This window comes from Lycium barbarum, chromosome 7, assembly GCF_019175385.1.
Source record: "Lycium barbarum isolate Lr01 chromosome 7, ASM1917538v2, whole genome shotgun sequence".
NCBI classification, from domain to species: domain Eukaryota; kingdom Viridiplantae; phylum Streptophyta; class Magnoliopsida; order Solanales; family Solanaceae; genus Lycium; species Lycium barbarum.
In genome coordinates, this window is record NC_083343.1 from 87,697,269 (window position 1) to 87,703,730 (window position 6,462).

The window sequence follows — 6,462 nt, forward strand, 5'->3', positions numbered from 1 at the left end:
AGGTACTCACCCCGGTTAGTGATCTCGTGATAGCAAGGCAAATGTACAAAAATTGTGTCATTGTGATATGTGATCGTCAGACCAGAGCTGATTTGATTGATCTAAAAATGATAGATTTCAATGTAATCATAGGTATGGATTGGTTGGCCTCGTGTTATGCAAATGTTGATTGCCGATTGAAAGTGGTTTGATTCCAATTTCTGGGAGAGCCCGTGCTTGAATAGAAGGGTAATGCAGCATCTCCGAAGGGTAGGTTTATTTCCTACCTTAAAGCGAGGAAGATGATAGCCAAGGGCTATATTTATCATTTAGTTCGGGTTTATGACACCGAGGCAAAGCCGCCAACTTTCCAATCAGTTCCGGTCGTGAATGAATTCCTAGATGTATTTCCTGATGAGCTTCCAGGTCTTCCTCCAGAAAGAGAAATAGATTTTGCTATTGACGTGTTGCCGGACACCAAGCCTATTTCTACTCCTCCTTATTGAATGGCTCTGGCGGAATTAAAAGAGCTAAAGGCACAATTGAAAGAATTGCTTGAAAACGGGTTTATTAGGCCCAGTTCATCGCCGTGGGGAGCACCGGTCTTGTTCGTGAGAAAGAAAGACGGATCTCTACGAATGTGTATCGACTACAGGCAATTGAATAAAGTGACGATAAAGAACAAGTGTCCTCTTCCAAGGATTGATGACTTATTCGATCAATTTCAAGGTGCTAAGTGGTTTTCAAAAATAGATTTGAGGTCGGGTTACCATCAGGTGAGAGTTAGAGAAGCGGATATTCCCAAGACGGCCTTCAGAACGAGATATGTCCACTATGAATTCCGAGTGATGTCGTTTGGACTGACTAACGCTCCGGCCGTGTTTATGAATTTGATGAATAATGTATTCAGGCCTCTCTTGGACTTATTTGTGATAGTATTTATTGATGATATTCTGGTGTATTCTCGCACGGAATCGAAACATGGAGATCATTTGCGAATTGTTCTTGGCATTCTTCGAGCCCGAGAATTGTATGCGAAATTTTCAAAGTGCGAGTTTTGGCTAAATTCTGTGACATTTCTGGGCCATGTTATTTCAAATGATGGCATTCGAGTCGACACTCAGAAAATTAAAGCTATGAAGACTTGGCCAAGGCCTACGACGCCTACAGAAGTTCGTAGTTTTCTGGGTTTGGCAGGATACTATAGAAGATTCGTAGAGGGCTTTTCAACTATTTCAGCCCCATTGACGAAGCTAACCCAAAAGTCAGCCAAATTTCAGTGGAATGATGCTTGTGAGCGCAGCTTCCAAGAGTTGAAAGGCAGATTGACCTCAGCTCTGGTCTTAACACTTCCCGAAGGGTCAGATGGCTACGTGGTATATTGTGATGCTTCCGGTGTTGGACTAGGATGCGTATTGATGCAGCATGAGAAACTTATTGCATATGCTTCGAGACAATTACGGAAACATGAAAATAATTATCCGACTCATGATCTCGAATTGGCTGCAGTTATTCATGCCTTAAAAATATGGAGGCATTATTTGTATGGTGTGCATGTTGATATCTATACAGATCACAAAAGCCTTCAGTACATTTTCAAGCAGAAGGAGTTGAACCTGCGGTAGTGGCGGTGGTTAGAATTATTGAAGGATTATGATGTGAACAATTTGTACCACCCCGGAAAATCGAATGTAGTAGCCGATGCGCTTAGCCGCCGATCAGTGGGCTGTTTAGTTGAAGTCCCTCCGGAAAAGAAAGAGATGGTTCATGAGCTTCGCCAATTAGCTAATCTTGGAGTGCGTGTGATTGATTCAGGTAATGCAGGGATTGGCATCAATGACCCCACAACTTCATCTTTGGATATAGAAGTGAAATAACGGCAATATAAAGATCCTCAATTGTGTCGTTACCGAGACACATCTCATGGAAAAGAAAAGTCTCCATTTGAAGTTTCTACGGACGGAATTCTTAGGTACCGAGGCAGATTATATGTGCCGAATGTAGCATAATTGCGCCAACGAATTCTTGAAGAAGCACATTGTTCTTGGTATTCTATTCATCCAGGTGCAACTAAAATGTATCATGATCTCAAGACGATGTATTGGTGGGATGGCATGAAGAGAGACATAGCCGAATTTGTAGCATAGTGTCCAAATTGCCAACAAGTAAAAGTTGAACATCAAAAGCCAGGAGGCTTATTGCAAGCAATGGAAATCCCTACTTGGAAGTGGGAAGTGATCAACATGGATTTTATTGTGGGATTACCTCGTTCCCGCTGCAAGTATGATTCCATATGGGTGATTGTGGACAGACTCACAAAAGTAGCCCATTTTGTTCCAGTTAGAACCGCGTACTCAGCAGAAGACTATATGGGGTTGTATCTCAAGGAAATTGTGCGCCTTCATGGTATACCATTATCCATTATCACAGATAGAGAAGCACAGTTCACTGCCAAGTTCTGGAAGTCCTTCCAAGATGGTCTAGGCACTCGAGTGAAGCTCAGCACGGCATTTCATTCGCAGACCGATGGACAAGCCGAGCGCACTATTCAATCCTTGGAAGATATCCTACGAGCATGTGTGCTAGATTTCGGTGGAAGTTGGGACGATCATTTGTCGCTAATCGAATTTGAATACAATAATAGTTATCATTCCAGCATTCAAATGGCCCCATATGAAGCCTTACATGGAAGGAAATGTAGATCCCCAATCGGATGGTTTGAGATAGGGGAAGCATAACTAGTAGGCCCTGAATTAATTCAACAAGCGGTGGAAAAGGTTAAGGTGATCCGAGATCGGTTGCTGACAGCCCAACGGGCCAAAAGTCTTATGCGGACAATCGCCGACGAGACTTGGAATTCCAGGTTAATGATTGGGTATTTTTGAAAGTATCACCCATCAAAGGGGTGATGAGATTTGGCAAGGGAGGAAAGTTAAGTCCTAGATATATCGGACCCTATAGAATTATCCGCAAGGTGGGTCATGTAGCCTATGAACTGGATTTGCCTTCGGAGCTTGAATCAGTACATTCAGTCTTCCACGTTTTGATGCTCCGCAAGTGTATTGGAGATCCCACAAAGATTGTCCCGATAGATGATGTGCAAGTAACAGAAAAGCTAACCTATGAAGAGGTGCCTATCACTATTTTAGACAGGCAAGTACGAAGACTCCGAAATAAAGAGGTAGCTTCAGTCGAACTCTTATAGCGAAACGACAATCGGGAAGAAATGACATGGCAGGCAGAAGAGAAGATGAAGTCCAAGTACCCGCATTTATTCCAACCCCCAGGGGAGATTCAAGATGAAACGCCAACAATATGAGGTATGTATGCTTATTTTTCATGCTTTTGGTCGCGTGTGGCCATAGATATGTTGATGTTGTGATGTAGCCCTGTGAGGCGATGATATTATGGATTGTTGTGACAGGTTGGTAGTGCCAATTACAGGTGAAACTCTGGTGATTCGTAGAATCCCGAGTGTTTAACATTCGAGGACGAATGTTCCAAAAGGGGTGAAGAATGTTACACCTCGTAAATTTCCCCGTGAATGTACAACGAATAGACTAACGAATAATACGAGTATATGATGTTTTAGTGAGAAGGGAACGACGTTTGACAACCCTAAGTAAGATTTCAAAGGCGATGGGAACAAGGGATAAGGTTATGCTCCACAATGACTAATTATAGGATCTGAAGACGTGAAAGTTGCAGATTCGCACATTGGCCCAGTTGGTCGTAAAGTGAAATACGGACCGTAAAGTAGTATACGGCCCGTAAACCACCATGTCGTATTCCAACATACAAAACTTCAACTTTCTGCCAAATGTTCAAATGGTTAAATACGACTTGGATACGGACCGTAAACTACGATCGTAAATCGCCATGATCCTCAGCTTACCTTTCTGGTTTTGATATGCTTAAATACGACCACGATATACGGCCCGTAAACCAGAATACGGCCCGTAAACTGGGTTTACGACCACTGTGCACTTCAGTCACTGTTCATTCCGGATTAGATTTTAAGTCATTAAAAAGAGACCTAACCTTATCCAATTCATTTCAATTCCACGATATTTCTCTCAAGAAGCCTCTAGAATACTCTCTACTCTTCATCACAAGAAAACCAAAGGAACTTAGTGATCCACTACATGAAACCCACGAAATCCAGTGTAAGAATCACACTAAAGTTCATCTTTCTCAAGAAAACCCAAAGGGAGTGAAGTAGGGTTTTGATGCTAAAGGAGTAATTCCATTCAAGGCTTGTTCAACCATCATCTAAGGTAAGTTTCATGACTAAACCATGTTGTTTAAGGTATTGGAAGGTTAAGATACTTTAATTGTAAAAAGACATAGGAAATGGGTCATTAAGGGGTGAATAGTGTCATGTTTGGAAGGTAGTTGGATTGAATCATAAATGTTGGGGTGTTGTGATTATGAATACGTAATAAATGACATTTAGGCCATGAAATAAGTACTAGATATGAGGAAGCGCGATAGTAAGCTATAACCATAAATGTGGAGAAATTTAAGAGAAATGGTGGATTGTGCTCAATGTATATAAATGATGATTGTTGATTGTAATATTGTGAATGTTGTTGTGAGAGTTTGGGAATTGATATAGACTATGAGAAAAGTAGTATAAACAAAGGAAGTGCCGCCCAAATTTCCCTAGAAATAGTAGCGCGTTCTTATAGTCGATTAACTAACATAAATGCGAATTCTCTTTGAAGGTAGAAACGTGATATCGAAGGAGAACAAGTGAACTATAGCTTAGTTAAAAGTCAAAGGTATGTGAGGCTAGTCCCTTCTTTCTAATGGAATGAATCTTCTAGCATGAATTTCCTTCCTCTTCATGAGTTCCTATATTCCGGAAAGCTAATAGACTATATCTATGAATGGTAACATAAGATAAGAAACATGATATGATGATCCTAAAATGGCATGATGATATTTATTGCTCACACTCACCTTCTATGTCAGTTCCTTCAAGGTGAGGCAGGATGTCGATAATTGCTCCATAATGAAATCGGGGGGGAATCACGACCTTACGTCACCCCGATAAAGTAAAGTCGTTTATAAACCTTATGCATGTATTATGATAAGTATGTTACGATAACCATATTATTATGAGTATGTATGATGATGATATAACACCGCGCCTAGTTGGTCGGGCAGTCACCGCTAAGGCGGGCAGCTATACGATACACCATGGCCAATTGGCATGGGCAGACACCACTAGTGGGCGGCATTAGATGATACCCCGGACGCGGGAGGCCTGGAAGCAGGCTAATGTTATAATTATCACACCGATCCGATATGGACGGGCAGCTTATACATTACTACACCGCACCTATATGAGCGGACGTCTTATACATTATGCATACATGATATGATGACGAGTATGAGTAAGACAGCATGGCTTAATTCTTTTATACATGATAGTTAGATATAGATGTTCCATATTGGTATTTCCTTTATGTCATTGTTCTATTTCATTGTTTATGCCTCTCATACTCAGTACAATATTCGTAATGACGTCCGTTTTCTTTGGACGCTGTGATCATGCCCACAGGTAGACAGGGAGGAGAGCTCGTCCCACACCAGCAGTAGCCGTCAGCTGATTGAAAGCACTCCTTTGTTCGGAGGTGCTTATGACGATTCTTTTGTGTATATTCATGTATATGTATTTTTGGGCATGAAGGTGTCTGTCACACCCCAATCCCGACAGGGTGTGATGGGCACCCGACCCCATATCTGGATCTGAGCGAACCCACTGACTCTTATTACATACATAAACTCTTGAATCACTTAAGAATAAAATACATAGTAAGCTCTCCAATTTTTTTTTCATAAGTAAAGTCTATCATCATATAGGACCCGTGACATGAACATAATAACATATTGACTGGCGAAGCCGTCTACAAAGCTGACACTCTATACTCACGACTCTGTCTGCAAAGTCTCTAACATCGAACAAAACATCATGGCTCATATACTCTGACTCGGCAACACTCCAGAACAAGTGGAGTCTACCGACCCCGCTGGAACGTCTTCTATGCTAGCTTCACTCGTCTGGGTGTACCTGCGCGGCATGAACGCAGCCCCCGAAGAAGAGGGGTCAGTACGAACAATGTACTGAGTATGTAAAGCAAGAGTAATAACATAAGATAATGGTAGAAGACATAGAGAATAGTATATAGTAAGAACATAACTTGTACCTCTGCTTGCCTCTTAGGGCAGATATCAAGTAAGCTAACTTTCCCTTTTTGCAACGACATATACACATTTACATGTAAACTGCCCAACCATATAGGTACGGGGTACTTCTGTTTGAGCATATCATGGAACAAAAGAGTAAACTGAACATATGAGTGCCCTGGGGGCGGATGCCATGCATGTTTTATCTGGTCATGTCATATCATGTCGTATCATATCATATCATGTCATGTCATACTATATCATATCATGTCATATCATAGCGTGTCA